This window comes from Triticum urartu, unplaced genomic scaffold (assembly GCF_003073215.2).
Source record: "Triticum urartu cultivar G1812 unplaced genomic scaffold, Tu2.1 TuUngrouped_contig_2458, whole genome shotgun sequence".
NCBI classification, from domain to species: domain Eukaryota; kingdom Viridiplantae; phylum Streptophyta; class Magnoliopsida; order Poales; family Poaceae; genus Triticum; species Triticum urartu.
Window position 1 is genome coordinate 1 of NW_024112939.1, and position 17275 is coordinate 17275.

A 17275-nucleotide genomic window follows, 5' to 3' on the forward strand; every position below is an offset into this window, starting at 1 on the left:
CTCTTCATTATCCCGCAGCTAGTATTATTTATCCATCGTTAATGTCAGTTTTCTTAGCTCCTTATTCACGAGGTTTGCTGCTTTTGCATCCACTTCTGTCACGTTTGCCAGATTACGCAGCTCTAGTTGACCACCAAGGTTTAAATTTCCAAGCTCTCCCACATTACTGCAACAATTAGGGTCACTACCTGCTACAAAGCATGTAAGTCTCTGAAGGGATGTGAGTTTCCTGAGGTCTGTGGGCATGCACTTAAGCTCTGGACAACCATGAGTGTAAAGGTGACAAAGGGAAGTCATATACTTCATTTGTCTTGGAAGTCTACAAAGAGATTCACAGCCAGAGAGAGCGTTTGAAGGTTGTATAGAATGCTCACATCTTCAGGAAGTGCCTTGATACATCTACTTCTTGAGAGATCTAGGTACCTCAGGTGATGCAGATGTTTTGGTTTCAGCGGAAACGATCTTCTCTGTGAACAGAGCTGTAACGCTTGCAAAGAGCTGTATTTTGTTGAATGTTGCAACGAAATTTTCATATACCTATCACATAGAAAGTTTGGATAGCTGGAGAGCTTTTCTCTAGAGAACTATTCAATTTTCTTTCTGGTTTCCTTGCATGACAAAAATAAATGACGAGCAGTGTTTGGAAGCCACTCACTCTGACTTGTTTCCTCTTGCGACAACAGATCCAATCTTGCCTGGTTCTCATTGCTCAAGGCACATTCTTTCCCACAAAGACAGTGCAACATCATGCATAAGATCGATGAATTTTACATGTAGTTCTGGAATAAAACACGCCGTGTATTTCAATCGCTGTGCGTGGCTTGAACTTTTCACATCCTGAAAGAATCTTGAGGGCAGCTCATTTGAAAATCTGTTTGCCAATGGTTTCAAGACGAACTTGCTTTCTGGATGAAGCCATGTGCAATCCATAGTTGGATCGCTTGTCCACATCAATCTCGTAATCTTTGGGAAATACAGCACAAAAAGCAAAGCATTGCTTCATATGCGACGTCAAGTCATTGTAACTGAGCTTGAGTATTGATAAGATTCCTGTCTCCTCGGTGCAAATGCTGCTTCTGATTGATATAGCCTCCCATTCTTCCTTACTGGTCTTGGTGCACAGTACAGAGCCTAGTGCTGTTGCAGCTAAAGGAGAGCCAACACATCTCTTCACAATCTTCATCAACCATATTCACCAACTCAGCAGACCTTTCCTCTTCCTTCTTGAAATGGCTAAATGCTGTTGTCTTGATAATTTCCTTTATGTATTGATCTTTCAAAGCTGTGAGATTATTAAGTCAACAGTACGCATCATTTGCAACTCCATCACGAGTTGTTGTCAAACCACACTACCCATGCCACCATGTTGAAGTCGGGCCTTAAGCTGTTCCATTTATAAACCTCTTTATTCCAGACATCATCAAGTACAAGGAGGTACCTTTGCCTGCTGACCAAATCCTGAAGTTTATTCCAGTGGTGTTTTATCTTCTTCTTGGAAGCGGTTTCTTTTGTGCCATCATCCTTCTTCTCAGGAGCTGCTTCAACTATTCTTGTAGCCAGAGAATCCACATCAAAGTTGTTAGAGACACACACCCATAGCAGCAAATCAAAGTGCTTCTGAATTCGGGTACATTATAGATAACTTGTGCAAATGTGGTCTTGCCCAGACCCCCCATTCCAACGATGGGAATAACTGTGAGATCTGCATTGTTAGATTGCAACTAGTCTACTAACAATTTCAGTCTTATCATTGGCTCTGGATTCATTGATGATTTCCTTGATTTCCTCTGGGTCAGTGCTAGCATGATCCGTCCGCGCAAACTGACTGGATACCGGCGGCTGTTGCTGATACTTAAAGCCAAAGGCGTTCATTTCGTCACAAGGACCTCGATTGGCCTGCACAATCTTGCGGAGCTTTCTTCCCATCCTGTTACGGAATACAAAACGGTTGTGGTGGGAAAGAGTTTTACCACATCAAAGCCAAGCTCCTTGTAGTGCCCCTTCCTTTTTGCTTCACGACGAAGCGCCTCGTACTTGAACTCGTCGAAGACTTCATTCACCTCGTAAGCCACCTTCTGTCGACCTGGAGCCAGGCCGCTGCCCCTTCTCTGTGGGCTGCCGCCTGCTCGGTCCATCGGTGATGATGTCCAGGATGGCAGGCAGTTTGCGCATCAGGATCTCATGTTGCTCCTCCATGCCCTTCAACACCCTGTACTTGTCAAGGAGGTAGTTGGACGCCTTCCCCATCACGATTTTGAGCAGTGGTCCGACCACCATGGTGGCCACCACCGCCGCCATCGGAACACCAAGAACACAGAGAAGGTCAAGTGCAGTGCGAGTGGATAAGAAAATGGTCTGTGCAAGATGCGCTTGCTTGGTTGCGAGGAAGATGGAAGCAAATGCTAGCTACTATTGACTTACATGAAGAGGTATTACATGTGGATGTGCTTGGTTTCCTCACTAGCACAATATACAAATGACAGTTGTAGTGTTCTAGATACTTGTACTTAATAAAACATCACTGCTTTCGAGTAGCATCTTTTCAGGAAAATTGTTTTCTTGGCGCCCAATGGCAGCGCCTTCAACAACGGTCATCGGTCAGGGCTACATCTATTTGCAAGTGTGAGCGCGTTGCTGCGCTATCTAGACAAATGTTAGTAGCCATGCTGCATCACACAGATTAGTGTGCAGGAACGTGACGCTGTGATGCTTCCCAGTAATACGCAATACTATTATGAAAGGGACCATGTCAGTAATATATTTATGCTAACGAGGCCAGTTGGATGCCTACAGGATAATTACTTTTTACTATTTGTTGCCAATGCTAATGCCAGAGGCGAAGAAACCGAGTCTTTTTACAATTGGTGTCCACTATGCCATTGGCACGCAGAGAACACAGTGAAGCACATAAAGGTGAACAAGCAGCCTAACAGTCATGTGCTTGCTTCTTGCTTGTAATGAAAATGGAGGCAAATAATGCTAGCAAAGTATCTACTTGAATTTCGAAGCGGAGACGTACATGTTGGAATGCGTTTGTCTTGAGGATGCTGGAGAAGCAAAGAGGAGCGAGGGCGGCGCTATGGCCCCCTCCTCCTCCGGTTGGCTTGGCTTGAGGATCCGCCGGCGCTCACTGGGGGGATTTATGAGGCAGTGCTATCTGAATTCCTAGGCACCCTAGGAAGCCCAGCACCGCTGAACAACTGAAAGCCCAGCGCTATCTGTTGTTTTTTACGGGCAGCAGTAATAAATTAAAGTTTGGGCTTGTTCACAGACTCAACACTCTGTTTGCTTGACTAAATTCACACTTTTGAAAGCTACTCCCTCCGTTCCAAATAGTACAAAGTTGAGTCATCTATTTGGGAACGGAGGGGGTATACATTAACTTTCTTTTACGAGCATGCACACGAATTCATGAAGAAGTAACTAAAGGAATACATAGGACCAATAAACAGTGCCCGAAACACCAGATACGAATACGTAAATCCAGACAAGTGCTGCAATTGCATGGTTTTGGTTTCAGAAGCATGAGATATGGGGGAAAACATGGATATATATATATAACCGTGTCTTAATATTATATATAGATAAATGTTGCCGTCTGTCATCACTGTGATGCGGTAGAAAATGCAGTGGAGGTAAAATACTCAACAGAAGGTCACCTAAAAATGCAGTAGCCCGCTGCTAGAATATTCTTGGGTTCAGTGTTCTTACCTGAATCTGAGCCACCGGCAGCTCCTGCCGCTCCCCCGTCCCACCCGTGGTTGCTCCACCACTCGCAATCTCCGGCGTGCCCACTCTCCGGACGGTTGCTGGAGAAGCGGAGAGGAACGGGGACGGTGGTGCCGGACGACGACGGCAGCTGGGCGTCGTCATCTTCCTCCCCCGATGTGAGCTGGCCTTGAAGAGGCTACCTCCCTCCCTCCCCTGTCCTCTGCCTCATCTCCTCCTCTTGTCTCAAAAACTTACGTCCCGTCTCAAAAAAAAACTTACGTCCCTAAGAGTTAGATGATAATTGCGTCGTATAATCATATAAACTAGATGACATGTGTCACAAACCCCAGAATATATCCAACTGGTATTTCGCCTCTCAAGAGAAGTCAATTTCTCAACAAAAAAGAAAAAACCTAGAATGACTTAACACCAACTACTTGACCCGCTAGTCAAATTAATATGATCGAATTTGTCTGGAGTTGAAAGCATTTTCATGTAAGAAAACCTTATTCCAATCCTTTAATGGCTCCGATGGTCATGATAACACATGTCCCCACAAGTTAGACACACATTGCTTTGGTCTGGTAGGCACAAAGAAGGGTGAAATCAGTTCAGAACAGTATTGTTGGCCATAAAAATAAAAAATAAAAAATGGTTCAGCTGGTTCAATGCTATGTTCTAGGATTGTACTGAAACTCTACACAATTGGGTTGACCGACCCGGTGCATCGAGAAGAGGGAGAAATGAGGGTGCAGCAGCAGGGTGGAGGAACAAAAAGAGACCAGGTTCAGCCTTGCCCAGTTCACGCCTAAAGAGATTCAGGTGGAAATTGTGACGACTCAAGAAGTTGCCACAGAGCGTTTCATCACTACAAGGCTCAACCCGTTGTGCAATCCAATTTATAGTACTAAAAATATGAAGTGGGTCGCAACGGCAAAACCAAAATTCCAAACATCACTAGTGAACAATATTTCTAGTGCAAAGTTATGAGGGCAAACCGACAGCTTCAGATACCATATATGATGGTCAGTGTTATAGTACATGGTAAACAGAATATTGACTGTAAATCTTGGTACTCTATATTGTACAAGTCCATAAATAAAACAGGGAAACTGCAACAGATTTTTTTACAAAACTTTTTCTTGGAAAGAAATACGATGATACATATAGCCCTAGGTAAACAGAGGTGGAAAATATAAATACAACTCAGGTAAACAGAGATTATCCAAACAAGATCTCTTTCTGGGAACGGAATGATAGCCAAATAGTATTATAGGGGCGCTTTCAGGATCCTTCCGAGGCTTGCAACACCATGTGTTGGAACAGTTCTGCAAAAAGGTATCAGATTTTAAGTTTATTTTTGCTAAAAAAAGAACAGCTAAAGAGTTCCAGCAGTGATAGGCATACTTCTAGATCACAACCTGCATGACAACTTCCCTACTGGTATTGGTATTCTTGTGATTCTGCTCATAGCTCTCTAATCTCTGCGGATGGCATATTTCCATGTCTTCGGTTTCAGCAGTATAGGCTTATCTGCACAGATTAATCATGTAAAAACTTACACTTAAAGGGGCATCAATAAATTAAGAAATGACGAATTTAGGTTGAAGAAACAACCAGTTTTCTGTTGTCCTACTAGTGATGATATTACCATTATCTAGATAGTGCATTAAGTACTCACTAGTAAGTAATAGAGGAAGTAATTGTATAATGCACGCTTACTTCCATAGTGATGAGCATCTACATATTCCCTGTCAATTTTGCCCAACAGTTTTTGCAGGCTTGCAGGGAGCGTCTTCAGATCAGGGCAGTAGCTAATGCCAAGATATTCGAGAAGTAAGTATGATACTGGCTCATCCGGTAGGGATGACAGCGTAAGGCATTCAGAAAGACTGAGGTGCTTCAGCGATGGGAGCTCTCCCGAGCGGGATTCCAGAGATGTCAACCCACCGCAGCGACGAATTACTAGCTCCTTGAGGGACGGATGGAGATGGAGGACCCCTGTTAAGCCATAACACATAATTAGTGTTAGTTCTTCTAAATGCTCTGGCACTGCTCCGGGCGATGATGATGACACCTCAGGCATACTGGATGACTGTTGATGAATGGACAATGCTGACTGTCCTTGCTGCAGCCTCCTGCCGAATGGGGACTCAACCATTTCACAATGTTCAACTTTCATTCTCCTGAGAGATGGAGGTATGTTGAAGACCTCAACCAACTTGTGGCATGCCTTTATCACCAGAGACTCTAGACTTGGCAGGAGTTGACTCGTTTCTGATGATGTTGATGGCTCGGCAGAATCTGGTGCATATCCAATCAGATTATTGCAGAAGCTAATCTGAAGCTTCCTCAAGGATACTAATCCTTGGAACTCTCTTTCTGGCCAGTGGATTGGAGTGCATCACAGAAATTAATTGACAAATCTTGAAGGTGTACAAAACATGCACATAGCTCTGTTATACTTGATTTTAAGCTCTTTAACACCAAAACTGTCAGGGGTATATCATCATCATTCAATTTTTCCTTGACATCCAACACTTCCCTCAATCCATACTTAGCCTCCGGGGTGGCTCTGTACGCAGTGCTCTCCAGTTCCAGATTGGTCAGTGAAGGTCATAGCAGTGCTCTCCAGTTCCAGATTGGTCAGTGAAGTCATATGTCTAGATAACCACCGGAACAACTTTACCTCACTTCCGTCCATGTTTAATACACTGAGCTTTGGTGATTCAGCTGTGATTCTCAAATCTGGACAATATCTGATACAAGCGTTCTGGAGCTCAGGGAAGGACGGGCGTCCTGGCAATGCTGTCAACTTTGTACAGCCAATAATACGTAACTTCTCAAGCCGAGGAAAGATTATTATGTTTTCACTATGCATCTCATCATTATCTATTTCCCCCCATCTCTCCAAACAGTCAAGATTTTCCAGCGTGAGCTCCTTCAAATTTTGCAACATAGTCATCCATGTTGGAAAGGTTGTTCCTCCATAGGACAATATGCTTATAGCATGCAGCCCATCATGAGGTTTGAGTTTGGCCAGGACTCTTGCATCATCCGCACAACTAGTTTCCTTATAATGATATTGTCCATGGGTCCATCCTAGAGTCAATTCTCTTAGGTCCTGCTTATTCACGAGGTTTGCCGCTTCTGCATCTTCTTCTGTCACTTTTGCTAGATAATATAGCTCTAATAGACCACCAAGGTTTAAAGGACAGAGCTCTCCCACATTACTGCAATTGGATCCACTACCTGCTACAAAACATGTAAGTGTGCATAGGGATGTGAGGTTTCTGATGTCTCTAGGCATGCTCTTCAACTGTACACAACCATGAGTGTAAAGGTGACGGAGGGCAGTCATATACTTCATTTGTCTTGGAAGTTCAAGAAGAGCACTGCAGCCAGAGAGGTTCAGTGTTTGAAGGTTGTAGAGAATGCTCATATCTTCAGGAAGCTCTTTGATAAAACTTCTTGAGAGATCTAGGTATCTCAGATGATGTAGATGCTTTGGTTTCAGCGGAAATGATCTTATATATACATTGAGCTGTAATGCTTGCAAAGAACTGTATTTTGATGAATGCTGCAACAAACATTGCAAAAGACCATCACAAAAAAGAGTTTGGATAGCTGGAGAGCTTTTCTGGAGAGAAACGTTCAATTTTCTTCCTGGTTCCTTGCATGACAAAAATAGATGACGAGCAGTGTTTGGAAGCCACTCACCCTGACTAGGTTCCTCAGTTACATGGGCACATTCCTTTTCCATTATAGATAGTGCAACATCATGCATAAGGTCATGGATTTTACAAGTAGTTCTGGAATAATATGCCTTGGTGAATCTAATTTCTATGGATGTGGCTTGGACTTGTTTCACATCTTGAAAGAATGACCTTGAGGCCAGCTCACTGAAAATTTGTTTGCCAATGGTTTCAAGACAAACTTGCTTTTCCTGTATCAGCTTGTCCACATCAATCTCCTAATCTTTGGGAAATACAGCACAAAAAGCAAAGCATTGCTTCATATGCGACGGCAAGTCATTGTAACTGAGCTTGAGTACTGATAAGATTCCTGTCTCCTCGGTGCAAATGCTGCTTCTGATTGATATAGCCTCCCATTCTTCCTTACTGGTCTTGGTGCACAGTACAGAGCCTAGTGCTGTTGCAGCTAAAGGAGAACCAACACATCTCTTCACAATCTCATCAACCATATCTACCAACTCGGTGGGCCTTTTCTCTGCCTTCTTGAAACGACTGAATGCTGTTGTCTCGATGATTTTCTTTATGAATTTATCATCCAAAGCTTTGAGATGGTAAGCTTCAATAGTGTGCATTATTCCAGCCACTCGTTCGTCACGAGTAGTTGTCAAGACCATACTACCCATGCCACCATATTCAAGACGGGCCTTGAGCTGTGTCCAAATCTGAACCTGTCTGCCCAGACATCATCCAATACAAGGAGGTACCGTTGCCCACTCACCACATTCTGAAGGATATCCAGTGGTGTTTTCTTTTTCATGGAAGCATCTGCTTCTTTCCTATCACTCTTCTTCTTAGGAGCTTCTTCAACTATACTTTTTGCCAGAGAATCCACATCAAAGCAGTCAGAGACACACACCCATAGAAGCAAATCGAAATACTTCTGAATTTTTGGGTCATTGTACACAAGTTGTGCTAACGTGGTCTTGCCCTGACCGCCCATTCCAACGATGGGAACAACCGTGAGATCTGCATTGTTAGCTTGCCCAACTATATCAACAATTTTCTTCTGATCGTTGGCTCTAGATTCGATGATGATTTTCTTGATTTCCTCTGGGTCAGTGCTAGCATGATCCGTCCGCCGCAAATGACTGGATACCGGCGGCTGTTGCTGATACTTAAAGCCAAAGGCGTTCATTTCGGTCACAAGGACCTCGATGTCCTGCACAATCTTGCGGAGCTTTCTTCCCATCCTATTACGGAACACAAAACGGATGTGGGTGGGAAAGAGTTTTACCACATCAAAGCCAAGCTCCTTGTAGTGTCCCTCCTTTTTGGCCTTGCGACGAAGCGCCTCGTACTTGAACTCGTTGAAGACTTCATTGGTCTGGTAAGCCACCTTCTTGATGGCCTGGAACCAGGCAGCCGTCCCTTCTCTATGGGAAGCCACTTGCTCGGCGTCGGCGATGATGTCCAGGATTGCAGGCAGTTGTGCATCAGGATCTCATGTTGCTCCTCCGTGCCTTTCATCACCTTGTACTGAGCGAGGAGGCTGTTGGACACCTTGTCCTTCACGATGGACAACAGTGGCCCGACCACCATGGTGGCCACGAGCTCCACCCTTGGAACGCGAAGGTGAGGGCTCGCAAGAACACAGAGGAGCGCAGGTTGAGGAAGACAATAGTGGTGGGAGCAAATAATGTGCTTGCTAGCCTGCTTGTGGAGAAATGGAAGAAAAAACAACGTGGAGGCGGACGAGGATGGTTGTGGCCACACATATGCTTAGAGCATCTCCAGCCGTTCGGCCCCCAGGACGCCCAAAAAGCGTCGTCTAGGGCCGAACCGGCGCTTACATTCGGCATGGGGGCGATTGCGTTCCCAGTCGTCGCCCCCACGTCGCCCCCAGGGCGCCCCAACTCAGGGGAAACTCGGCGATTTTTCATTCAAATTTGTACGAAAAACAGAAAACAAACAAACTACGCCTAGCCCTACTACGCCGCGGCCGCCGCCTGCCTTCTACATGCCGAGGATCCTGTAGAACTGGGTGTAGTCGTCGCCGTCCTTGTCGTCGTCATTGTCACCGCCCTGCGTCCCACCGGAGCCGCCGTGTCCCTGCTGCCCCCCTGACCAGAGCCGCCGAAGCGCAGGGGGGTTCGACGGCCCAGGCACGTCCTTCTCGTCACTGTCGAGGACAACGACGACGCCCTCCTCACGTCCGCGACGCCGGACCTTGATCTCCTCATGGGCCCGGCGCTGGCGCGCCACCTGCTTGCGGACATAATCCGCCTTCGCCCACTTGAGGGCGGTCTCGTCGGCGGCGGTCATCTCCGCGTGCGCCTTCTTGACGAGGAGCAACCCCGGCTCGGTCTTCGGCCGGACTAGGCGGAGGGAACGCGGGGAGGGGCGGTCACCCTCGTTGATGACGAGGGCGCCGCTGCGGGTGCGGCACCCAAGCGGCGTCTCCTGCGGCTCCGGCTTGACGGGGCGGAGCACCGGCTACCCGGACGAGAGCGAACCGGAGCCCGACGACGAGGAGGTTGCTGCCTCCATTCGCTGCGGCGTCTAGGAGCTGCCACGAGGGCGAGAGAAGGACGGGGGCGCCGGGTACTCGAGGCGCAGCGTGTTGCCGGTCTCGATGCGTGTTGCGGGGGGATGGTGCCGTTGGCGGAGGCGATCTGGTCTTCGCGGCGGCGGTCGAAGTGCATCGTCCACAGCGTGTGGCTGTCGGCGGCATACCTCGGCTCGTTCCACTGCTCCTCCGACCGCGACGAACGGATGCAGGCGGTTTCGGCCCGCCGTTCAGCCCCAATGGACACAGGGGTTATCGGGGCGCGTCGGCGCTCAACTTCCACAGCCCGACACCCGCATGTTTGGGGGTGCTAGATAGTCGGCCTCGTAGAGTAGGCGCGCCTCGTCCTCATGGAGATGGCGGCTGCCGAAGCTGTTCGCCGCCGCGGCGTCGCCGGGGTACCGCTCAGCCATTGCTCGTCGGCGGGGGAAGAGGGGGAAGAGTGGATTCTGTGGTGAGACGAGACGAGAGAGAAGGCGAGTTGTGGCGACTGTGGCGTTCATCGGCGGGGAGGTCGGCTTTTATAGCCGAAGCGGGGCGGTGAGAGTCTGCATGCCGGGTGATGCGCGGCTGGAGCAGGCGGGACGCGCGTCGCGGTGCCTTCACTGCACCGCCTGTGAGGCAACAATGGAGACTGGCCGGCGTGGCAGCGCGGCAGCCTTGGCATTGATTCCTGCGGGAACCGAGGCAATGAGGACGACGAAGCGGCGTGTCGCTGACTCGGCGGACCCATTCCCATTCACGCCAAAATCAGTTTTCCGGGCGCGCCGGATTCGGCCTGGGTCCGCCGGCGCCCGTTTCGGACCAAACTGACGACAAACGGGTTTCTGTGGACGCGACTGGATCGTTTTTTTGGATGCCGGCGTTAAAAGATGACCTGGCGGGGCCTATTGGGACGCGGCTGGGGAGGCTCTTACATGATGAGGATGCAATGAACCTAGCAAACAGACGGCCGAGTAACTGAAGTGTGCGTAGCTGTACTGTACTGTACTAACAATCGACCCTACAAGAAATCATGAGAATTGTCAGGACGGGGCGAGAAATCATGACTGGTGTTGAGTGCTCTAATCCTTGGTGTTAGGTGTTCACATAGCCTTGATTCTGCTTGGGTGTGTTCGTGAGTGAGTTCGGTTTCAGTCCGTGTCCAACAGCTGCGTGTACTATATCTTGGGATCCTGTTCCTCCGGCGACGGCGTGCTACCTCCTGTCGTGGCTTCGAGACGCCTCAGCGAAGCGCTTTTTCTTTTTAGGGCCGCCCTGCCGGTCTGGTGGGCCGAAGATGACGGCCCAGTTTAGGAATAAACTAACTGCAGCGCCGCTCTGTTCCTATGTTTAGTACCACACTGCTCGGCTAAGAAGGAACCACGCGAGTTAAATAGCCCGGTGCTGAGCACTCCATCGCCGAGGACGCAAAGCTCATTCATTGGCTCTGCCGAGGCAAAGAGCTTTCGCTACGTACTTCTGGCCGGGCCTGTCCTGTCGGCTTGTTACCCTTGGTCACCCTCGCTGTGTGTTGGGGGCTAGAAGTACGGTGTGATGTCAGTCTTTTTTTTCTAATATTTTGCTATTTTGATTTTTTTCCCTCTCTTGTTCTAATGTGTTGGGTCTTTCTTTTTCTAATATCTTGCTATTTATATATTCGAGGGGTTACAAGTACGGTGTGATGTCGGTCTTTTTTAGCTAATATTTGGTTGCTTCATATTTTTTTGCCACTTTTGTTCTAATATGCCAGTCTTTTTTTCCTAATATTATGCTATTTATATTTTCATCCCTTTTTCCTTATATACTTCTATTTATATTTCTTCCATTTTTCTCTAATATTTTGCTACTTCATATTCTTAGCCTTTTGGCTTGTCACCCTCGCTGTGTGTTGGGGGTTAGAAGTACGGTGTGATGTCAGTCTTTTTTTCTCTCTAATATTTTGTTATTTGTTGTTGGTCGTTTTTTCCAAATATTTTGCTACTTCATTTTTTTTCTCTTTTGTTCTAATATGTCAGTCTTTTTTCTAATATTTTGCTATTTATGTTTTTATCTTTTTTCCTAATATATTGCTATTTATTTTTTTTGGTTCTTCCCCATATTTTGCTATATCATATTCTTAGTATTTTTTTACTTCATCCATTTCTAAATATAAGTCATTTTAGAGATCTCAATATAAACTACATACGGATGTATACAGACTTATTTAGAGTGTAGATTTATTCATTTTGCTCCGTGTGTAGTCCATATTGAGATCTCTTAAAAACCTTATATTACCAAAAAAGGGTTTCCCCCGCTTTGTATTCCAAAGCAACGAACACCATACACATAGCATTGTCTGGGCGAGCAGCACATCAAGCCCAAAAGAAAAAGAAGAAACAAATGCCAACAACGGCAGCTTGACAAAGCGCAGATGAACCACCACCGCTGCGCCCTCCGAAGACAAACCACCACAGCCCGAGGCTCCGACCTGCCGCGTACCAAGCGACACCTTCAAGAAGGAATGCGACGCCGACAATGCTGTTGCTCGGACGAGTCCTAGGGTTTCCCCTGGTACGCGGAGGGAAGTGAAGGATGGCTACCACCGACACCCTCCAAGCAGGAATGGTGGCACCCGTCGGTGTCACCGCATCGGAGCCGGACGAACCGACAAAGATTTCTCCCGCACTCCAACCCCACCACCCAACCGGAACCGACCAGCCAAACCACCGCCCAACACCATGCGGCATCGCGGTTGCGCCGCCACCCACGCTGTCTCACTACGAGCACCAACACGAGGCCAAGAAGATCGGAGAGAAGAGCCAAGCGACGGGAGCTGCAGCACCAAGGCCGAGCGGGAGGGAACCACCTCCTCCGCCGTCGTGCGAGAGGCCCGAGCCTCCGGCATAGTTGTGGTTGCCGTCCGGACATGGCAGCAGGGCAAACCAAGCCACCCCTGGCCCGGCCAGGCCCGAAACGGGCCCGCTAAGCCCCGCCGGCCATGCTGCAGCAGGCTGGCGCCGGCTCCGCCAGCACCCCGCTGCTCAACGCTGCTCCCCCGCCTCCCAGAAGTCTCTTCACGGACCCGCCCCGCCGCTGGCCCGCCCAGGCCCAGATCTGGGCCGAGCGCCGCCGCCAGGACCCGCGGTGCCACCCGCCCAACACGACGCCGCCGTCCAGCCGCCCGCCCGCGCCGCACCGGGTAACCCCGCCGCCACCCGGACCATCGCCGCCTAGGAGCACCCCCCGGTGCAACTCCGCCCCGCGCCGGAGAGCCATCGGGAGGGGAAGGTCAGGGGGGCGCCGCCACCAGCGACCCGGGGCCAGGGCGGCCACGGGCGCCAGTGACGGCGGCAGGAGGAAGGGGAGAGGTGGGGGCTGGAGGAGGGAGCAGGCGATGGCGGCCGGTCCCGCGGGGGCAACGCGGTCGCGAGGGGACGGGGGTTTTCAATCATCTGGAAAAAAAAACCTATATTTATGAATGGAGGGAGTATATATATATTCTTTCTTCTTTCCTAATATTTTGCTGTGCCGAGGACGCAAAGCTCATTCATTGGCTCTGCCGAGGTAAAGAGCTTTCACTACGTACTTCTTCTGGCCGGGCCTGTCCTGTCGGCTTGTTACCCTTGGTCACCCTCGCTGTGTGTTGGGGGTTAGAAGTACGGTGTGATGTCAGTATTTTTTTTCTTGCTATTACAAATTTTTTCTCTTTGTTCTAATGTGTCAGCCTTTTTTTCTAATATTTTGCTATTTGGGGAGGGGGGGGGACAGAAGTACAGTGTGATGTCGGTTTTTTTAGCTAATATTTGGCTGCTTTATATTTTTTTGCCGCTTTTGTTCTAATATGTCAGTCTTTTTTCCCTAATATTTTGCTATTTACATTTTTATCCCTTTTTCCTAATATATTTCTATTTATATTTCTTCCATTTTTCCCTAATATTTTGCTACTTCATATTCTTAGCCTTTTGTACACCCTCCGTTTCTAAATATAAATCCTTTTAGTGATCTCAATATGAACTAGATACGGATGTATACACATTTATTTACAGTGTAGATTCACTAATTTTGCTCTGTGTGTAGTTCATATTGAAATCTCTTAAAAGGCCTATATTTAGGAACGGCGGGAGTAATATTTTATTATATTTAGGAACGGCGCTATTCGTTACCTTGGGTGAGGAATAGTTATTCTTCACCCCCTCTATTTCAACATGAATGCATCGTAATTTTACGTTTTGTAAATTTTGTCTTATTTCAGACATAAAATGAGAACGTAAGAAAATATATAATCGCTGTAAAAATATTTTATGTTACGCAAATTATGAAACGTAAAAAAATAGTGTAAAATGTACATAAAATGTATTTTTTCTGGTCTTCTGACCTTTTTTATGCCAAATTTTACGCAGTGAATCAATATGACTGTAACTATTTGTATTTGAAACATAATTTATTTATGAAATGATCGTAAGATTAGCTCGGGTAAAGAATAATGTATTCTGCACCCTGGGTGATGAATAGTAACAATATATATATATATTTTCCCTTCTTCTTCTTAATATTTTGCTATTCTATATTCTTTTCGTATTTTGTTCTAATATTTCGCTATTTTATAGTCTTCTTTTCTTTTTTGTTCTAATATTTTGGCTATTTTGGTGCTCTACTTTTTTCCCTTCCACGGCTCAAAGAAGGTAGTGTCCTCTAACTCTCCTCTAAATATTTTACCTTTTTATTTTATTAGTCTTTTTTGCTATTTTCTTCTAATATTTCCCTATTTTACCGCTCTGTTTTTTTCGCTTTCCAGCAACGACGAGGCCCATTAGAAGTGATGCCCAGGCCAACTAGACCCAGGACCACCTAACAACCGATGGCCCAGCCGAAGCGAACAAATTCTATGGTAGTCTAAAAAAAATATGTACAGAAGCAAAAACTCTCACATAATTTATTTATTTTGCGGGAGACTTTCGATTTATTCATCTTCAATCATGGCAAAGAACACCAGAAATAATAAAAATTATAACCAGATAAAATAAGGTCGAGTGGAAAATGTATCCGCGTAAAGTATACAAATAACTACGCACTTGATTAAAAAAATGTCCGAGTAGAAATGTTTCTCCAAGAAAAATATTGTCCCTCACATATAAGAATGTGTACTAAACATATCAGTGAGAAAATTTATTATTACCCATATGTTAAAATTTTGAGAATGCATTTGTTAACATAATTCCGGTGAGATTAATGGGTGGGAACATGATTACATTTTTTTCATGGTGGCAGTCAAAATCAAAATTGGTCTACAGTGCATATGGAGTACTGTAGAAGAGTACTTGTAACTGGCTCCGATCAATGCTAAATCTGAAACCAGCCGCTACGTACCGCTGCACTTGTCAGACAGCACATGCCTTGTTTGATCCAAAGCTACTGCCTGAAATCAGTTATACATATTGTTGCACTTGCCTGACAGTGTCATGCTTCGTTTCTCTGGACATACATATAGATGAATGCAGTGAACTCATCGAATTGATCATCATATCAACTCATTTTAGAACATGTAAGCGTTCTGTTTTTTCATCTAAAGAAAGAACGTTATGAAATTTCGCCTCATCCTGTTGGTAATCAGTAGCTGATTGGTTTTGTTTCAGTGACGGATTTTTTTCCTGAACTTTTTGGTATTGTTCTTGGTGGTTTTCAGGTTTCCAAATCAGGGAGAAGGGAGGGAGATTGCCCGATTACTGGCACGGTTGCATCAATGGCTGGCTGATCACGTATGAAGCTCTAGACCATCCTCCTCCTGGATGAAGAATCGACGGGGATTAAAGTGGTTGTGCTGAATATCGAACTTGATGAGAAACTTGGTACCAAAAATTTCAAAGTGGATCGCTATGATGCAATGCATACAAAAGTTCCTAACATCACTTCAGAACAGTATTCCTAGCTGGGGCAGAGTACGAGTGCAAATCGACAGCTCAAATAGTTCATAAATAACAGTGCATGCATGTACGAACAAAACAGTAGCACTGTTATGTGTTAAACACACTGTTGGTTGCCCAGTATAGATACTACTACTGTCATACAAGTCCATAACTAACTAAAATTCGAAAACGGTGGCAGAATTTTGATACAAACTGACGGTGCCCAGGGCTGAACGTCGCAGTATAAGGGGGAACCAACAGCTTCAGATATAACATAATGGTCACCAAATAACAGTACATGTATGCACAAGTCAAAATAGTAATAGTACAGTTATACATACAGACATACAGAGACCAACAGACAGACCTACCAAAAATTGGGCTAACAAGTTACCTCTTCTGAGCATAGCACCCAAAAAAGAAATACTGACAGAATTTTGACCCCATAAACACTGACTGTGCCAAGGCAGAATGCCGCCGTGCCAGTTGAAAAAGAAATAGCACAATGATATAACAGCCCATAGGTAAACAGAAGCACAAAATTACAACTACTAATTAGTTCAAACAAGATCTCTTTCTGGGATGATAGACAAATAGTGTTCCGCGCTTTCTGATACTGATCTCGCAATTCAACTCAACACTTTCGTGTGGCAACATCACAAAACAACACATGGCAACAACTATCTTGATTCTGGCGCTGGCAGGTCTTGCAAGACAATAGTTCTACTCCAAGTGACCTTTCTTCCCATCTGTCTGTATGTGCTTGAAGAATTCTATAAAGAAGCTTTTACACGATCAACGCAATAACAAAGCCAAACATACAATGATAGGTCATGTATTTGTTTCCTCAAAATAAATCTGATCTATCAGTATCACCAACCTTTGCAGACAGGACCTACTCCAAGTCTTTGGGAATAGTAGTTCAACCTTTGCAGATATATTTCCATGTCTTCGGCTTCAGCAGCATAGGCATAGGCCTTGGCTTATCTGCACAGATTATTAATGTAAAAACTTACACTTAGGGGAAAATCACTAAAGAAATGGCGAATTTGGATAAAGGAAAATTTAACTTGCTCTAGTCTTCTGTCGTGCTACTACACACTAGTGATGTTATTATCATTCTAAATAGCATATTTAACACCCGCTAGCAAGTAGTAATAGAGAAGGTAATTGCTGTGTGCTTACTTCCATAAAGATGGGCATCTACGTATTTGTCATGGATGCTGCCAAGGCGTTGCTGCAGGCTTCCAGGGAGCGTCTTCATATCAGGGCAGCATCTAATGGAAAGATATTGGAGAGATGAGTATGCTTGTGGCACATCCGGTAGGGATTACAGGGTATTGCAATACCAAAGCTGGAGGAACTTCAAGGATTGGAGCTCAGGAGAGCAGGATTCCAGAGATGTCAACCCATCACAGTTAACAATGTCTAGTCTCTTG

General features: G+C 46.0%; 2 pseudogenes; both read right to left on the minus strand.

The window, feature by feature from the left end:
- Positions 1 to 1339: 1339 nt before the first annotated feature.
- Positions 1340 to 2298, minus strand: LOC125526977 (annotated as a pseudogene).
- A 2890-nt stretch (positions 2299 to 5188) lies between these two features.
- LOC125526976 lies at positions 5189 to 9265 on the minus strand (annotated as a pseudogene).
- Positions 9266 to 17275: the final 8010 nt, after the last annotated feature.